This window comes from Staurois parvus, unplaced genomic scaffold (genome assembly GCF_062004578.1).
Source record: "Staurois parvus isolate SC_StPar_1 unplaced genomic scaffold, SC_StPar_1.0 ptg000061l, whole genome shotgun sequence".
Classification (NCBI taxonomy): Eukaryota; Metazoa; Chordata; class Amphibia; order Anura; family Ranidae; genus Staurois; species Staurois parvus.
The window spans coordinates 6,444,911-6,465,114 of NW_028317857.1; the positions used below are offsets into that span (position 1 = coordinate 6,444,911).

Genomic DNA, 20,204 nt, shown 5'->3' on the forward strand with positions numbered 1-20,204 from the left:
ATTTCCAGATCTATAGAAATAAATGAAAACTTGGAATATCAGTCAACATCTTGATTGCTCATTACAAGGATTAATTTATTCCCAATGAAATATCACATTCAGCAACTCTTGGACGTTTGTGTTATAAGAAGTCCTCATTTCATGGAAACTCAGCACAGATGTGAAATGGCAGAATGAACTGATAGCTTCTAATGTGTTTCAGGCTGATAAGCTAACATTAAAGAATGCCTCCACTTGAATTCAAAATTAGGTTTGGTCAGCTTTTCCCTGTTTTTCATATGTTATAAAATAAAACAAGTTTTTTTTAATTAAAAAAAATACGATTGGTGAGACGTCATACATAGTGTAATCAGTATACAATATGTGTTATCCAGATCTCCTGACGTAACTGCTGTCAAATTCCGACTGGGGCCTGGCTAGCTTCAGCGACTCTGAGTGATGGAGAATTATTGTGAGGAGGTCTCATCACTGAGCAATAGAAGAAGCAGTGTGGGGTTCAGCTCACTAGTGTACACCAAAAACTAAAATTTCAAATTAAGTGCATTTCCCCTTTAATGTAGAATCATAATTTCTATTTGGCTACTTTTTTTTTTTTTTTGCAGTGAGCTAAATATATTTAGCTACTATATAACTATAATATATATACTGTGTGCAGCATCTCCCCCAGCCCCCCTAATACACTTCTAAGCCCCTCTTGATCCAGCAATGTTCACTGGAGTCTCGGCTATCCTGGGACTCCCTCTCCTCATTGGCTGTCAATCACAGCCAGTGAGCCAATGAGAAGAGAGAGGGGGTGGGACACAGCAGCAGCTGGAGAGTGTGCATGGTTGGGTGGCTCCATAGTGTGCTGCTTGCTCTGGGGGCACCCGATGGCAGAGGCCAGGAGCGCCAACGGGGGACCCAAGAAGAGGAGGATCTGGACTGCTCTGTGCACAACCGGAAGTATAGATATGTTTTGGGGTTTTTTTGTTTGTTTTTTTAATTCAAGCATTTAGAATCACTTTAAAGTGACAATAAAGCTTCCTTTTTAAATTAAAACAAACATATCATACTTACCTGCTCTGTGCAATGATTTTGCAGTAGCAGTAGGGTGCCAGGTGCTGGGATACTCTTTGCATTCTACCACGCGGTGCTGAACAGAAGCTGAAACTGTCAAGGAAATGATCTGACAATAGCGATGTACTATAGTTCTGACTCGACTTCAGCAGGGAAAGTGAACAGAGCAGGGTTTTTAGGTAAGTAAAAGCTTTGTGCTAAAGCTGAATATTTGGCTTATGTGGAGCACCTGCCTACCTGAACCACACATATTTACCAGTAATCATGAGACTGTATTTGCCATCCAACCTGCTTGACACGAAAATGATTCTATAAAGCAAGAGTTCAAAAGTATAGTACTTTTTATGGTGGCTTGTGTGATCTTGACTATAGTAGGACATTTAAATCCAATATAGAAAGTTTTATTAAACAAAAGCCTGTCATTTCAGACCTTCTCAAAATGCTGCTTAAGGCTATAGTTGCGACCACTGGCACCAATGCTGGGGGTTATAGTTGCGACCACTGGCACCAATGCTGGGGGTTATAGTTGCGGCCACTGGCACCAATGCTGGGGGTTATAGTTGCGGCCACTGGCAGCAATGTGGGGGGTTATAATTGCCGTCACTCAAATCAATTCTGGGTGTTATTATTGCATTCACTGACTCCAACACTGGGTGTTATTATTGTGTTCATGACACCAATGCTGGAGGCTGTTATTGTGTGTGAACATCAATGCTGGGTGTTATTATTGCATTCACTGATACTAATGCTGAGGGTTATTATTGAGGCCATTGACATCAATGCTGGGAGTTACTTTTACTGCTATTGACCTTAACGATGGGACTTATTTTACGTCAGCTTTTCCTTCAGTGTCCATTGCAGTAAAAAATACACCTGGATGAAAATTTCTGGGCGCTCAGGTACGTTGCAGCCTATTAATTTTGAATGGGCCGCCTAACTCGATGCATTTTTAACGTATGAAAACATGCTGCTGTTGTGCTGCTCTCTAATAGTGTCAGGGGCCACACATGACACCCTCTATGATTTGCAAGTTTATCACCACTGCTTTAAATGATGAGAGCCAAGTAGCATCTAGTATACCTCTGGGACCGTAAAAGCCAAATATTCAGTCTCAAGTTCCCAGCTCTACCCATTTGCCACCAATATCACGGGGATATCTTATCTTTACTGCTTGATTTTTTTTTTTTTGCTACCTCTTTGGTTTCCCATTGCCCACTGAATGAAATTAAAAACATCACCAATAACATACAAAGCCATTTACAAATCTGCCCAAAACTACATCACCAATCTTGTCTCCAAATATCATCCAAACTGTCCTTTCTGCTCCTCCCAAGACCTCCTGCTATCAAGCTCACTTATCTCCGCCTACAGTGCTCGTCTTCGGGACTTCTCCAGAGTCTCTCCCATCCTATGGAACTCCCTAACCCAGGGGTGGGCAACTGTGACCCGCCAGCTGTTGGTGAACTACAAGTCCCATCATGCCTCTGCCTTTGGGAGTCATGCTTGAAACTGTCAGTTTTGCAATGCCTCATCAGACTTGTAGTTCTACAACAGCTGGAGGGCCACAGTTGCCCACCCCTGCCCTAACCCAATCTGTCTGGCTATCTCCTAATCTGTCTACTTTTAGGCGATACCTGAAAACTCCTCTTTTCAGGGATGCTTATCCTGCCTTCAGCTAATAACTGAACCTTTTAATTCTCCCATCAGGTCATCCCTCAGTTATTACCTTTTGTTCCACCAGCCCCTCCTCATTAGATTGTAAGCTCCCAGGTGCAGGGCCCGCCTATCCCACTTGTATTGAACTGTATTATTGCTGTATTGTCTCCCTTTATATTGTAAAGCGCTGAGCAAACTGTTGGCGCTATATAAATCCTGTATAATAATAATACTAATGCAGAAAATTTAGCAAAAGGTGTGGCTTCTATTCTGTGGCAGGGTCAGACAGATTACTATACTAGGAAAGTCTAACATATGGGGGTCACAAACAGCTATTGGGTAATCCAGTTTATCAATGTTCTGGTAGAATACGTAACCAAGGAATGACTGTGTATGGTAACCAGCATCAAGCTTTAAGTTTCAGGAACCTGCACTGAAGCATCTTTCTTTGCGAATGTTGGGTCAGCATGTATTGCATTTGATGGGTCTTTAAATTCTGGAGTGTCGGTAGAGGTTGTGTTGATGCCAACATCTGTAAAGCAGGGAAAAAATATGAGCCATCGAAGTAGGTGGCACCAGATCCTTAGTGGCCACCATGGGCAAGATGTCTGGTTTGATAGAGTCTTGCAGGGACACAAAACTGACAATTTTAGCCATTGTTACATTTAAATGTGATGTGGATGGAGGTGATCCATCTGCATATAATCCACTCTCCTCAGTGGTGGGTTCATGATTTTCTCTGGTGGTGAGAGTTCTGTCAGGTATAGCCACATGAGGTTCAGCAATAACCGACTGATACATAAATAATGGATACACTCCACTTTCAATCTCCCCTGGATCAAGCTCTTTTATCAGTGAGGGATTTTTGTGAACTTTAACTGGTGGCTTTGGTACCAGTGGAGATTTTAATTTCTTTCTTTTTACTTCCTTTTTAAAAATTGCAGGAATAGCCTCTTTCTTCATATATCTCTTGCGCACAATTTGAAATGTATAGCAGTCATCGTCAAAGTGCTGGGAGCAGATACAGAAGAGGTCCTTGCCATCGTAGCCACGCTGTGCAAATTCATTTATGTCCCCAAAGTCTTGGCCAGACGTTTGGATACTTTGCAGCCATTTTTTATAGTTTCTAAGTTTTTGGGGAAAACATCATCAAATTCATTGTTTTCTTCCAGAGTAATATTTACAGTCCTTGATGATACAATTTGGCATTGTTTCTAGGTGGGATTTCTGTACATTAGAAAACATATCATGCAATATTAGTATCAGAAGTAATGCCCATATTCTTTAAGCTGCCTTTACCCTTGTTGAGCTTTATGCTTATTAAAGTGCTTGTAAAGGATCTTCTTCTCCCTCGCTAGCTGTCAAATTAAAAAAAAAAACTGTGTTCTGTGAATGAGAAACTACAAGTTCTGACATCCTTTGCAGCTGTCGGCTTTTAGTTCTCGATGAACTACGGCAGTGCTGTGGTAGTTCTCCCTGTCAGTATAGCTGCTTGCCCCTACGGGATGCATGAGCAAGCAGATATACTGACAGATCTGCAGGAGACCTGCATGGCCCCAGTGATCTGCTGATTGCTGGTGCAATGGTTTACAGGCTTCCAAAACTAAAAATAATAAATGCATTTTTTACCTGCAAAAAAATGTGCATTCATTTTTTTGTATAAAGGTGATCTTATCCTTTAAAAAGACACGCGGCACTCATTGAAATTGGAGGAGAAGCGGTTTAACCTTAAACTTAGTAAAAGGTTCTTTACTGTCAGAGCGGTAAGGATGTGGAATTCCCTTCCGCAGTCGGTTGTGTTAGTGGAGAATGTTGATAGTTTTAGAAAAAAAAAAACTCTTAGATGGGCATCGTAGTGGACACAATATACAGTGATATGGGAATTCTTATTGACATAAACACACATGCACACAGGGTGAACTGGATGGACTGGTGTCTTTATGCAACCTTACAAACTATGTAACTATATGCACCTATGTTTCAAAGCAAGCCGGTCATGCGCTGCCACTGCTGGCATCCTTTTGAAAATGCTAGTGCTTAGCTTTGTCTGGCATTAGTAATTCTGAGTCACAGACCCAGAACAAGCATGTGGCAAAGAAATCTTAGTTATTTTTGCTGTAATTTGTTCTGGTTGGTGACTTAAACTGTATGTAAAGGCACTGATTTCTTTTTAGTTTTGGTGCATTTTCTGGATTCTTGACTCCCAGCATGTACCTGCGAAACTTGAATATGTGACTCAAAAAATGAACCAAAATGCATCTAAAACATACCGTGAGCACACTTTTTGTGCATTCCCATTAAATTACAATGAAAAGGTATGGTTTTGGTGAGCTTTTAAAAAGCAAAGCAAAGATGCTTCATGCATGACTTTTCAAAACGCAGCGCACTGATGTGAACAGTTACATAGGATTTGAAACCTGAAAAGGTTCATTATAGTGCGGGAAAAGCTCACCAGTGTGAAAGGGCCATAATGTATTGAAGCCAAATTAATGTGACAGCCAGGTAATAACAATTCTCAGGAGAGGTTGGCAGTGGCAGCTGGCATAAAGATGTCATGCCAGGTCTCTTTTATAGCTGAATCAGAGCCAAAAATAATTTTTGGACATTTGCACAGCAAAACTAAGTGAGCTGTATCATGTGTATCCCATCTCTGGCAGCTTCAGCATTTGTTGCATATTTTACAATTACTCAGAACATCTGGTGCTGAGACTTGTAGTTCCAACTGCAGTACAGATATAACAGGAGGTTGCTCTCTTGCCATCTTTGCCATTTGTAAAAAGCCTTGCTTTCTTTTTCAGTAAATGCAAGGCATTATGTGATTGGAGGAAGAGAGATTGTGATGTTCATCTGCATGGTCATCAAGCAGAGATCTCCTTGCTTTCATTGTATTAAGCATTCTGTATACGAAGTGTCCTGCAGCTGGAACTACAAGTCTCAGCACTGGACATTTGGGGCCCACAGGAGATTGCTGCCTGAGTAACAGTTTTGCCGGCCATATATGGGTCGAAATTTGACCGCTTTTTTTTCATCCGAAAATTGGACCTAAGAATAATCAGCTGATTTTCGCTCTGTTAGTGGGTCAATGGTATCGGCCGATTTTTGTGGTTCCTCCCCTTTTCGGTGATCTGGCATGTTGGAAAATTCATGAAAAACGACCGATTTTCGACTCGATGGTCAAATTGTACGATCATTTTTCCGAAAAGAATATGTGCATGAGCCATGACCTGGAAGGAACAGAAGTTTTGCATTTTATATGGGGTGAACTTTATGACTTGGTCGGCCGATTTTCAAAATCAATGATGGCACCATCGGATTACCGAGCAAACTATGTTTCCGATTTTCGGACGAAAAATCGTTCGGAATTCGAACCATGTATGGCCTGCATAAGTCCCCGGTCACACCAGTGCGACTTTTCATGCGATTTGATAGTTTCAAATCATGTGACAAGTTGCACCCTATTGTCCGCAATGGAAGCAGTCATATCGGGGCGATTCTGACACTGTCAGAGTTGCAACGATTTTGAAAGTACTTCATGCACTATATTTTGTAAGTTCAGGTACGACTTGCCTAAGCATCTGTGCATGAAATCGCACAGTTGTCTTCCAAGTCGCACCTGAAGTCGCAGTGACATCCAACTTTGAAATCGTGCAATTTCAAGTGAAGTCACATGATTTCAAAGTCTGATTTGGTGTTATTGAAGCCTAAGATATGTGACAAAATGCTGTAGCAGGCAGGGATGGGCACACATCATTACACCTATTATTTTTTTATTTTTTTTTACTGTGCAAATGGACAGAAATAATTTTTGGCCATACTTCATCTATAAAATAGAACTCCAGTCAATAGTTAAGGCTAAACCTACTCCCACCCCCATTTCAAAGCTATTCTATCTACCCTGTAAAGAAAAGATCTGTATACTTACCTATTCTGAAGCCGCTCCGGTCTCAGGCCGAGCTGTCAGCGGTGGCTTCTGTGTACAGGCGAGGCAGCCGACAACAGATGTCCCATAGAAAGTCTATGGGCGACATCATCTCCAGGCATTTCCAGCTCTTGACTGCTTTTTCTCCTGCACAGCCACCACTTGAGACTAGACCGGAGCAGTCAAGCAGAGCAGACGGGGATACCACTTGTCCGTTTACATCCTACTGCCATCTGATCCACTTTTTTATTTGATCACAATGGTGCACTTACACTCACTGGTCACTTTATTAGGTACACCTTGCTAGTATTGGGTTGGACCTCCTGTTGCCTTCAGAACTGCCTTAATTCTTTGTGGCATAGGGTCAACAAGGTGTTGGAAACACTCCTCAGAGATTTTAATCCATATTGCCATGAGTTGCTGTTGCCTTTCTATCATCTCGAACCAGTCTGTCCATTCTCCTCTGACCTCAACAAGGAATTTTCGTCCACACAACTGCCGCTCACTGGATATTTTCTAATTTTCAGATCATTGTCTGTAAACCCTAAGGACAGTTGTGTGTGAAAATCCCAGTAGATCAGCAGTTTTTGAAATCTTCAGACCAGCTCATTTGGCACCAACAACCAAGCCACATTCAAAGTCACTTAAATCCCCTTTCTTCCCCATTCTGATGCTCAGTTTGAACTTTAAATAGTCGTCTTTACCACGTCTGGATGCCTAAATGCATTTAGTTGCTGCCATGTGATTGGCTGATTAGCAATTTGTGTTACTAAGCAATTGAACAGGTGTACCTAATAAAGTGGCATGTGAGTGTATACTGTAGGGCTCTTTCACATGAATGTTCTGATCGGGTCTGCCTGCCTGATTTCTAGGTGGACCCGATCGGAGCCTCCATTCTCCTCTATGGAGCGGCGGGTGTAAACGGACACGGTTCCGTTTACACCCGCCAACATCTGATCCAATCCGCCAAAAAGGGATGGATGGGGATCCAGTTCCCCTTCCACCGTCGGATTGGGTCAGATGAAAACGGACAGGTGATCCATTTTCACCCGACTGCCCATTGAGGACAGCGAGCAGCTCTGTGTCTGCCCTGCAGCAGCAGAGCAGACACAGACCTGTCATCCACCTGCTCAGCAGGGATCCGCCCCATGTGAAAGGGCCCTTAAATGCTGCAGGAATATAATCAGGAGTAAAGGTTTAGATCACTTACTAAAAGGCTTTGTAGACCCGGATTAGTGTGATGGTTCAAGAAGGTTAATCGCGAAGGTCAATCAGCTGACAGGACAAACATCAAATCTCAGGCAAACATGAAGATCTTCTGCAACAGAAATTGACAGATATGCACATTTATTACAAACACCGAGCTTTACAAAAAATCTTGGGCTCAGTTTACAAAGGTTAAAAAAAAAAGGATAAGAAGCTTCCTAGTAGCCATGTGATTGTATTTTTCAGATCATTGGGTTCAGCTGAAAGAAAACTGTCCGTTTAAAAAAAAATAAGGATCCTTATGTTGGATTATTAGCTAAGTGAAATGAACCACAAATTAGGTTCAATATACAAAATCATAACTTTATTTTCAGTATCTTGCTATTTGTTTTCTTAGTGCAACTTATGCGGCACATCACATGTGATCCGCACAGGAACCGCGCCACATCCCTGTGCAAATCACAAGCGAATTCTGTGCGGTGCGATTTGAGCCATATGTATGACTCAAATCACACCAAATAAGCACCAAAAAGGTACAGGATGCTTTTTTGGGTCCGCACTAGAATCAGATTGCATGGTTATTCACATCTATGTGATCCAGTTCTGCACATCACACCGTGTTTTGCGGACTGATTTCGGGGTGTTAACATACACACCCGCAGCGGTTCACATGAACGGGGTGCGATTGTCACAGCTGGTGATTACTCGCCAACACCGCATCACAATTTAATTCCTGGAATTGACTGTAAAAAATAAAATGTGTGCAGGAGCATTGTCGTGGTGGAGAATCCACTTGTCAGGCCAGAATTCTGGTCTATTTCTCTGAACAGATTCTAACCTTTTCAGAATTCCCAAGTAACAATTTTCGGCAGACTGTTGTATCCTGCTTTATGAATTTGTAGTGAACTATCCCCTTGTGATTAAAAAAGCACACCAGAATGCGCATACAAGGGTTTGCACTCTGTCAACATTTGTTCTTTGCATTTTTGGCTGCCCATTTCTTGCGTCATCGTGGACATCTTCCTGCCCCTCCGTAAACCACCTATGCCATTCAAAAACACTTGATTTCTTCATGAAATGTTCACTATAAGCTTGTTGAGTTAAAGTTTCATTCACACTTTTGCCAATTTTCATGCAAAATTTGATGTTAATCGGCTGTTCTAGATTCCTGTCACTTATTTTCTCCTAACAGCGCACAGCACATGTGTTATTTCTTCTACTACACTGTAAAGACCGAGTCAACTGGTCTGTGACCCTGGAGAGTGCAGGTTAGAACACGCTTGAGTGCAAATGGCTGTGTGACTTATAGCCATAGCACTACACCGCGGGCATCCTGGGAATTAAATTTGTCCCTGCTAGTATAGACAGAACCCCTGTATAGAAGGGGTAAAGAAAAGTTAGGTGAAAATCTGTCTGTTTACTTTTTTTGCCACCTGTGCCCTGTTTTGGGATTCTCCTGTTACTTTCTGTTCCAGAAACAAAAGAGTGAGGCTCCATTCACACTTGCACGACTCCAAAATGGTGCGATTTCTTTTGCGACTTTGGATGGGTGCAACTTTGGCCTTTGACTGCTGCACAACTGTCGCATTGATAACATTAAGATGCGACTTTCATGCGACTTTTGAGAGTTTACATTGCAACCTGTGGTACCCAAGTCACAGGCATCAAAGTAGTGCAGGAACCTTTTTAAAGTCACTGTAACTTTGCCACATTGAAGGGCTTCCTTTGGAATACATGGGCTGCGACTTGCCATGCGACTTTGTGTCTAAAGTCACATGACAAGTCACACAAGTGTGAATGGATCCTAAGTGAGAGGAAATCACTACACAGCGAGGGACACCCCCCCTCACACCACCCCTTAGACAGTTGTCACCGTGCCAGGTGTCTCCATTGGAATATTTTGTTGTGGGGACAACACAGTTTGAATTTCTTATCACTCTGATTTAGTGACAGTGGTTATCAGAACAAATAAAGATGGTACATCTATTTAGCAAGAACTAGGCAAGACCAATTTGACTCGGGCTCTGATTCTTCTCTGCCCTATCAGAAAACACAAAAGAATGTTTTGTCTATGCCAGGGGTCTTCAAAGTTTTTAAGCCGGTTTACTGACCTTGAGGCTTTATGGGAAGCTGAACTAAGGCCAGTGAGAGTAAAAAATGTCCTATCCTTGGTGTCAGTGGGAGGAATAGTGCCCATCCTTGGTTTCAATGGAAGGAATTATGTCCCATAGTCAGTAGAAGAAATTGTGCTCTTTCATTGGTGGCAGTGAGAGAAAGTGAACCCTTTCATTGGTGTCAGTGAGAGGAATTGAACCCTTTCATTGGTATTAGTGAGAGGAAGTGAACCTTTTCATTGGTGTCAGTGGGAGGGATTGAACCCTTTCATTGGTGTCAGTGGGAGGAAGTGAACCCTTTCATTGGTGTCAGTGGGAGGAATTGAACCCTTTCTTTTGTCAGTGGGAGGAAATGAACCCTTTCTTTTGTCAGTGGGAGGAAATGAACCCTATCATTGGTGTCAGTGGGAGGAATTGAATCCTTTCATTGGTGTCAGTGGGAGGAAGTGAACCCTATCATTGGTGTCAGTGGGAGGAAGTGAACCCTATCATTGGTGTCAGTGGGAGGAAGTGAACCCTTTCATTGGTGTCAGTGGGAGGAAGTGAACCCTTTCATTGGTGTCAGTGGGAGGAAGTGAACCCTTTCATTGGTGTCAGTGGGAGGAAGTGAACCCTTTCATTGGTGTCAGTGGGAGGAAGTGAACCCTTTCATTGGTGTCAGTGGGAGGAAGTGAACCCTTTCATTGGTGTCAGTGGGAGGAAGTGAACCCTTTCATTGGTGTCAGTGAGAGGAATTGAACCCTTTCATTGGTGTCAGTGGTAGGAATTGAACCCTTTCATTGGTGTCAGTGGGAGGAATTGAACCCTTTCCTTTGTGTCAGTGAGAGGAATTGAACCCTTTCATCGATTGTGAGCGGGAGGAATAGTGCCCCATTGCTGGTGTCAGTGGAAGGAACTGTACCCTGTCATTGGTGTCTGTGGAAAGAATAGTGCCCCATTAATGGTGTCAGTGACAGAAATTATGCTCCATTGTTTGTGACAGTGAATGGGACAGTGCCCCAAGGGCCGGAGAAAGGTCAGCAAAGGGCTGCAGTGCGGACCACCAGCCTATGCATACAATTTAATAAGTTAGAGGAAGATTTTACCTGCAATTTTGAAAAGGGAAACCATTTCTAAATATATAGAGCAGCATTTCAGGAAAGAGAAACGTCATTGTATGGCTGATTGCTGCTAGTGAAGGTATGCATTGAGCTTTATGATGTCAGCATTTCCTGTCGCTGTGTCAGTATGCATGATATAGGAGATCGAGCATCCTGTAATAGTTTCTAAGGAAACCCACATTATACTTACACCTAGGAGGAGGCATGTGACTCTGCAACATTATTTGCTTTGTAGCCGACTCTGTATTTCTGCATTCATTCTGATACTCTGTCCCCATCAGAGAAAAAAGGATCCAGACCCCAGTTTTTCCTCAAAGTCTGGCTGTAAACCTGAACTGTAGGCATGAACTGATTTTTCATGCAGTGCAAGTGCCTTAATTTTAACTGCTGCTTTTGTCCCCATACAGCTGAGCTCAGACTGGAAGAGGAAGAAGCAGCACAAGCTGCCAATGAGTTGTACTGCAGTGCTCATGTGTTAACAAGGTGCATGCTGATAGCAGGAGATATCAGAATGCTGCTGCTTCTCCTTTAAACAAAAGATATAATTGGTGCAAGAGAGATGGAGATGGGTATAGTGTTCACACAAAAAAGTCCTAAACGATATATAAAAAGTTCAGTTCTTTGTGATTATTTTTTAAAAAAAACCCAAAATGACACAAGGAATGGGGCATATACAGTCATGGCCGAAATTGTTGGCACCCTTGATATTTTTCCTGAAAATCAAGTATTTCACACAAAAAAGGTATTGCATTAACACATGTTTTGCTATACACATGTTTATTCCCTTTGTATGTATTGGAACAAATATAAAACAGAGGCAGAAAAGCAAATATGACATAATGTCACACAAAACCCCAAAAATGGGCTGGACAAAAGTATTGGCACCCTTAACTTAATATTTGGTTGCACACCCTTTGGAAAACATAACTGAAATCAGTCGCTTCCTATAACCATCAATAAGCTTCTGACACCTCTCACCCGGAATTTTGGACCACTCTTCCTTTGCAAACAGCTCCAGGTCTCTCTTATTGGAAGGACACCTTTTCCCAACAGCAATTTTAAGATCTCTCCACAGGTGTTCAATGGGATTTAGATCTGGGCTCATTGCTGGCCACTTCAGAACTCTCCAGCGCTTCTTTGCCATCCATTTCTGAGTGCTTTTTGACGTATGTTTGGGGTCATTGTCCTGCTGGAAGACCCAGGATCTTGGACGCAAACCCAGCTTTCTGACACTGGGCCCTACAGTGCGACCCAAAATCCTTTGGTAATCCTCAGATTTCATGATGCCTTGCACACAGTCAAGGCACCCAGTGCCAGAGGCAGCAAAACAACCCCAAAACATCATTGAACCTCCACCATATTTTACCGTAGGTACTGTGTTTTGTTCTTTGTAGGCCTCATTCCGTTTTCGGTAAACAGTAGAATGATGTGCTTTACCGAAAAGCTCTATCTTGGTCTCATCTGTCCACAAGACGTTTTCCCAGAAGGCTTTTGGCTTACTCAAGTACATTTTGGCAAACTGTAGTCTTGCTTTTTTATGTCTCTGTGTCAGCAGTGGGGTCCTCCTGGGTCTCCTGCCATAGCGTTTCATTTCATTTAAATGTCGACGGATAGTTCGCGCTGACACTGATGCTCCCTGAGCCTGCAGGACAGCTTGAATGTCTTTGGAACATGTTTGGGGCTGCTTATCCACCATCCGGACTATTCTGCGTTGCAATCTTTCATCAATTTTCCTCATCCGTCCACGACCAGGGAGATTAGCTACAGTGCCATGGGTTGCAAACTTCTTGATAATGTTGCGCACTGTGGACAAAGGCAAATCTAGTTCTCTGGAGATGGACTTGTAACCTTGAGATTGTTGATATTTTGCCACAATTTTGGTTCTCAGGTCCTCAGACAGTTCTCGTCTCCTCTTTCTGTTGTCCATGCTTAGTGTGGCACAGACAGACACACAATGCAAAGGTTAAGTGAACGTCTCTCCTTTTTATCTGCTTTCAGGTGTGATTTCTATATTGCCCACACCTGTTACTTGCCCCAGGTGAGTTTACAGGAGCATCACATGCTTGTAACATTCTTATTTATCCGCAGTTGTGAAAGGGTGCCAATACTTTTGTCCAGCCCATTTTTGGAGGTTTGTGTGACATTATGTCGAATTTGCTTTCTTTCCTCCCTTTTTTTGTTTTGTCCCAATACACACAAAGGGAATAAACATGTGTATAGCAAAACATGTGTTAATGCAATACGTTTCGTGAGAAATACATGATTTCCTGGAGAAATATCAAGGGTGCCAACAATTTCGGCCATGACTGTATATATATGTATATACGGGGTATAAGGCAGGTAGTACAGCTTGATAAGTAGGAGGAGGAGGGGAACAGATGGTATACATATATATGTGTGTGTGTGTGTGTGTGTATATATATATATACAAAGCTGCAATGTAGGCACCGTCGTGAGGCTTGCACTCTCTAGAGTAAACCGGACTCTGTAGTAGAGGAATAGAGAAGAGAGAGAGGTGCGCCAGACTAAGTGCAGTAGGATAAAACAGTTTATTGCACACAAGATATTAAAAACTCACAAGACGTGGGTATACATCAGGCATCAGGTATAAGAAGGAGGACGTCATCTGAACTGCACATCACAGGCGGATGGCTGCAGTGCCAGGGTGTATCCAATGGCTGACGCTCTAGGAAGGTCCCAACAGAAGGAGCGAGGATGGCAGGCGCAGTTACCGGGAGTCGCGGTGCAGAAGGGAACCGTGCTCAATGCGGGCGCTGCTGGTCTCTCACATCAGCATGGTTGATGGGGCCAGCTTGAGGTCTGATGAAAAGGCTGGTTGCCTAGAACCGTGTCACCGCCCCCTTTGGATGATTCCTAACAACGTCTTGATGTCACTTCCGCTCGGTGGCCATCTTGGATGCGTCTCAAGCTGGCCCCATCAACCATGCTGATGTCAGGGACCAGCAGCGCCCGCACTGAGCACGGTTCCCTTCTGCACCGCGACTCCCGGTAACTGCGCCTGCCATCCTCGCTCCTTCTGTTGGGACCCGCCTAGAGCGTCAGCCATTGGATACACCCTGGACTGCAGCCATCCGCCTCTGATGTGCAGCTCAGATGACGTCCTTCTTATACCTGATGCCTGATGTATACCCACGTCTTGTGAGTTTTTAATATCTTGTGTGCAATAAACTGTTTTTATCCTCCTGCGCTTAGTCTGGCGCACCTCTCTCTCTTCTCTTTTTTTCCTCCTTTAAGTATCCAGTCACAAGCTGGGGGTGGACCTGTAAGGGCTTCTTCACACTTGTGCAGAGTCCAGCATTTTTCTGTGCTATGTGCCCTCTTCACAGTAGAATGCAGGCGGCAGGTGCGGAGGATTACTGTTCTCTTTCGGTCCCTGCATTTACCGCACCAGCGCTAGGTAGAAATGCATGCAAAAAAAATAAATAACAGGCAAACAGTGTCTTGCATTGAAAAAATGCAAGACACCCCCCCCCCCCAGGACAGACACCAGCCCATGCAAGTGTGAACGAGAAGCTTGGTGTTACTTAACCGCAGAGAAAAATCCAGTCTCTTGCACTGCCAGACAGGGCTGTGCTGTGTGGCAGAACTGTGTTAATCTCAGAATTGGATGGGCAGAAATGCAAATCACTTGGCAGGGTGAACAGCTGACATATGTGCATTTCATCTGTATTTAGTGTTTTGTCTATCCATTATATACTAAGACCCCTCATCTAAATGTGAGTACGAGGTATCACAGGCAAGAGGCACAGGCAAGAGGTCTGTTGTCTGCTACTGAGACATAAGATTGGATCTAGGGCAGGGGTGTGAAACTGGCGGCCCTCCAGCTGTTGTGAAACTACAAGCCCCATCATGCCTCTGCCTTTGGGAGTCATGTTTGTAACTGTCAATCTTGCAATGCCTCATGGCACTTGTAGTTTGGCAACAGCTGGAGGGCCGCCAGTTTGACACCCGTGATCTAGGGGATTTAAAGTGACTCTGTCACTAATGGAACAAAACTGCACATAGAAATACCTGAAGAAAGAAGAAGCAATATACTTACCTTTCTGGTGGCCCGTGTCCTTAAACGCTGCTGTGATGGTGCTCCCCAGCCAGCGCAAGTATTCAACACTTCTGAATGTATGAAGTTCTGCAGCCCCCCTTCCCGCTGCAGATAGTGGTTCCTCCTGCCAACTCATATAATGTCAGTACATGGGGTGGGAGGAACCACTGCCTGAAATAGAGAAAGCGGGTATTCGCCTCATTTGGCCAAGCAAGTACCTGTAGCGGCTGAGGAGCAGCATTGCAGCAGCTTGTCAAGACATGGGCTGCCAGAAAGGTAAATATACTGTCTTCTTTCTGCAGATACTGCTGTTTGCTGTTTTGACCATGTAGTGTAGAATCACTTTGAGATGGGTTGAGCCAACAATCTATGTCTATGGATAGGCACTCTGAACTTGTAGCCCTTGGGGATTTGGCGATCAGCCAGGCAGGATTGTTCAATCGATGGCTTTTACATTCCCTGAGATGAAGTCAGGGGTGTCTGGCAGAACTGTGTACATTGCTCTAACCATCTGAGTTTGTATGTTAATGTAATTGTCCTAAAACCAAGATCTTTTGTGCTTTTCGGGACTCATTTACACCACAATCTCTGCATTCACTGTGTTTCTGCATGCAGGTTTGCAGTGCATTTACATGCATTTGCAGTGCATTTTTGGAGTCATTTTTTTTCATTTATTTCGATTGATTTACTAAAGTGAATTGTCACCCAAAATACCAAAAAAGTACCTTGTTTCTGCCTTCTCATCAATTTTTTTTTTGTGTGTTGGGGGGAGGGGGGCAGGTACCTAGTTTTGGAGTTTGGCTCATACATGCGCAGTGGGAAGCCACCAAGTGTCACAGTTTCTCACACTAAAAATGCTGGTGCCAGGAACCCAAAAACCAGTGAAAAACTGTCCCGGGTGAGGACAGCACTGGCTCCTTGGACAGGTAAGTGTCCTTTTATTAAAAGTCAGCAACTATGGTATTTGTAGCCGATGACTTACTTTTTCGTTCCTAGAGTGAAGATCCTCTTAAAGAGGAGTTCTGGCCGAAAATTAAAAGTCAGTAGCTACAAATACGGTGACTGCTGACTTTTAATATTAGGGCACTTACCTGTCCAGGGATCCAGAGGTGTCCTCATCCTTTGCCAATTCTTCAGTTGTCTGTCGGGTGCTGGCGCCGCCATCTTGACTAAGGGAAACCAGCCACAAAGCTTTACTTTCCTACTGCACATGTGCGAATTGCGCTGCGCTTTGTGTATGGGCCGCAGTCCTCTGGAACTTGTGAAATGTCCCAGAGGGCTGCGAGGAGAAGGAGGGGGGGGGGGGGCACTGTGGATTGAGCCAGAAGCGGGAGTGGGTACCTGTCAAAACCAGATACCTGCTTCCCCCAAAAGGTGCCAAATGTGGCAACGGGGGGGGGGGGGGGGCAGATAAGAGGAGCTTCCACTTTTAGGTGGAACTCCACTTCAAGTTGCATTTACATGTGTTTGCACGCATTCATGCACCTTTGCAGTGTGTTTACATGCATTCATGTGCATTTGCATTGTATTTGGGTGCAAAAAAATGCAGCATGCTGTACTTTTTTAGATGTACATGAAAGTACTGCTATGGTGTAAAGTAGGCTCATTGCAATACATACATTTTTGTTACATATGCATTTGTACAGCATTTGTTCTGTGTTTAAAAACGCACCTGACTGCCTCTGGCATAAACAAGCTCTCAGTACGTATGCATGCTCGATTGTTTAATTTATGTCCATGGCTAGATGTACTCCTAAAAGAACAGCAACAGATTAAAATAAATAAATATATTATGAAAATAGAATATAAATGTATACATTACATATAAATACTTGACTATTATATATAAATATAATGCATTATAAAATAGAACTTTGTTCACTAGTATTACATCAGAACTTTGTGAGGGGTTGCTTTGGTATAATTCCCTGCAGATATTGGGAATCGTGGAAGACGTGGAAGGTTGCAGTGTGTGATGGAGGGGGACAGGGTGACAATGATTCAGCAGCTGCTGGAGGCGTGGAACGATCAGACCTCATTACGCACACACCATGTCCCCCGCACTCCCATCACACCAGCTCCTGTCCCTTTAATTCAAGTCCTACATACCCTGGAGCCCTTCTGTAGCACACACATGGTGAGAGCGCATCACAGCTTTTTGTCACATGACCAATTACAGTCTGGTCATATGACTAAACCTGGGACATCCCACAATGCTTCTTTCCTAAAGGAGAAGAACATAAAATAAAAATGCTTCATATTAAACAACTGATCTGTAAATGTTGTGCATGTATAAATAAGTTGGCTTCTTGTTTGACTTTTATTTTGTGGCCGGCCACAGACTTCCTGATCTTTTATCATTGTGACAGTTCTGGCTCACTAGCAATGATACGGGTGCATACACATGAGCAATTAGGACACACTGCGAATTCCAGCGGCCAGACATGACAGGTGTGTGAAAAGTTATCGACGCTCAGCCCATACAGTGTACTGACAGGCTGGCGGCAGCGGCGGCTATCTATGACTGTTTGCACATCCAGTGATTACCTGCAACAATCATGGCTGGATGTAGACAGTCGGCATTCAGCCGCGGTCATCTACCTGTAACCGCCTTTTTCATGTTTGGGGTGCCATTAATAATGAAAATTGTATAACCTCTGGCTGTCTTTAGTGTGAATGCAGGCTCAAGCATATGTCAAGCTAAACACTTTGTTTCTAGTTTTGGACAGAGTTAGGCCTGGTTAACACCAATGCAGTATGCGTTTTGTCCATTTTGCAGCGCTTTCTGTGGAGTGTTTTGTTTTTATGCGTTTTGCGCTTTTTCTTTTTAGATTTTTAATTTTTTTTGACCCAATTTGTTGCTAGGCAGATTAAAAATGCAAAAAGCATCAATATTGCGCTACATTCGTTTTTCTCCAGCATCTCAGTTGAAGTCTGTTGAGCCAAAAACGCAGTGTTTTGTGTTTAAAAAAAAAAAAGTCCCTTACCCTTTCCAAAAATGCAGCTGATCAAAAAAGCATAGATGTGAATGTGTCCCCTAGGAAACCATGTTAAATGGACTGTAGTGCATTTCTGCAAAAAGCACTAAAAATGCATAGGTGTGAATGTGTCCCCTAGGAATCCATGTTAAATGGACTGTAGTGCATTTCTGCAAAAAGCACTAAAAATGCATAGGTGTGAACCAGGCCTTAGGAAGGCAAACCTATGTCTGGCAAAATCTTCTACAGGGATAGGCAGACATAAAACCTGACGGGTTCTAGCCTTTCCCTTCTTTACTATAGAAAATATTTTTTATTTCTGTCTGTTGCTGGGGAAAAAACAGCAGCAGGACAGGCAGTGAGCGTAAATCTCTCTAACAGAATCCCAAATATCAGTAAAAACCTGACTATGGTTCTACCTGCCTTTCCCAATTTAAAACTAAGAAAAAAGGTTTGGCTGGTCATGCACCTTAGTGAATACAGCCCTGGCCAAAAGTTTTGAGAATGACATAAATATTAATTTACCTGCAAGGAAACGTGCAGTCATTGTTTTGCACAAAAAGGGATTCACAGGCAAGGGTATCGCTGATACTAAGATTGCACCTAAATCAACCATTTATTGGATCATCATGAACTTCAAGGAGAGAAGTTCGATTGTTGTGAAGAAGGCTCCAGGGTGCCCAAGAAAATTCAGTGAGCTCCAGGACCGTCTCCTAAAGTTGATTCAGCTGCGGATCGGGCACCACCAATGCAGAGCTTGCTTAGGAACGGCAGCAGGCAGGTGTGAGTGCATCTGCAAAGACTTTTGGAGAATGGCCTGGTGTCAAGAAGGGCAGCAAAGAAGCCACTTCTCTGCAGGAAAAATATGAGACAAACTGATTGATATTCTGCAAAAGGTACAGGGATTTGACTGCTGAGGACTGGGGTGAAGTAATTTTCTCTGATGAATCCCATTTCCAATCGTTCGGGGCTTTCGGAATAAACCTTGTCCGGAGGAGAAGAGAGGAGGGTTCTATCAGTCGTGTCACGCCAACAGTAATGCATCCTGAGATCATTCATATGTGGGGTTACTTCTCAGCCAAGGGAGTGGGCTCACTTACAATTTTGCCTAAGAACACAGCCATGAATAAAGAATACAAAACACAAAAAAAGATCCTGATCCTGATGAAGTCACGCGAACGGTGACGTAATGCGTAGATACGCAAGGGCGCAGTATCCAGACAGCGGTGACGTACTTCCGGTTTGTCCGCCATCTTGGACCACCCAGGAAATAGGCACTTTCACCCATGCAGTACACCCATGCTTGTGGGGAGAACTGAGGAATACAACATTTGTAATGTAAGTGCCAGTTTTTTGCTATAATTAAAAGCACCTTTACTTTGGCATACTACACTGTCTTCTGGACGAGTGGTATACTCAGCGGAGATCAGGAGCCAGGACATCTGGTGTTTCATCCCCATATGATGAGAGATCTGGAGGAGCTGATCTGACAGTATTGGAGTAAGATCCTGAGTGATCTTGAAGGCGTGTTGACCCAGTGGGCCGCAGAGTGGAGGTGAGGAGGCAATTCAGCTATAGAAGGAGTGTCACTCACCAATACTGGAAGTTTTGTGTGATCACGCACAGCGCATGAATTTTTTCTATATTGAACACCATCACTTATTATCCACGAACTGTACATACCCACCTGAATGATTTCACTCACTGATCACGATATTGAGTGGGAGTGAGGGGGGCATGTTTACTGCTAACAGCCACCTATATATATATATTTATTATTAGTATCCCGGTTACAGTTGGTCCAGTCGTGTGTCACTTCTGTTTGATTTGTAAGCATTTTATTTCACTTGTTTTTATTTGATATTAGTCTGTAATTGAGCGCTGCACTACTTTTTTTGTGTTTTGTATTTTTACTGTATGGTATCAGTCTCAGTGCTAGCTGCTTAGAACGATAGGCACTCCATTAAGCGCAGGAGCATCTTTTCATATTCATGAATAAAGAATGGTACAAAAACATCCTCCAACAGCAACTTCTCCCAACCATCCAAGAACAGTTGACGAACAATGACTTTTCCAGGATGATGGAGCACCTTGCCATAAGGCAAAAGTGATAAC

General features: G+C 43.3%; 1 protein-coding gene and 1 pseudogene across 1 annotated transcript in view; one reads left to right on the forward strand and one right to left on the reverse strand.

Annotated features, from left to right (window-relative positions):
- The window catches only part of CCNY (cyclin Y), a 207,767-nt gene that overhangs the window by 118,004 nt on the left and 69,559 nt on the right, over positions 1-20,204 (forward strand). The window lies entirely within an intron of this gene.
- On the reverse strand, positions 3,126-3,921 carry LOC149469743 (uncharacterized; annotated as a pseudogene).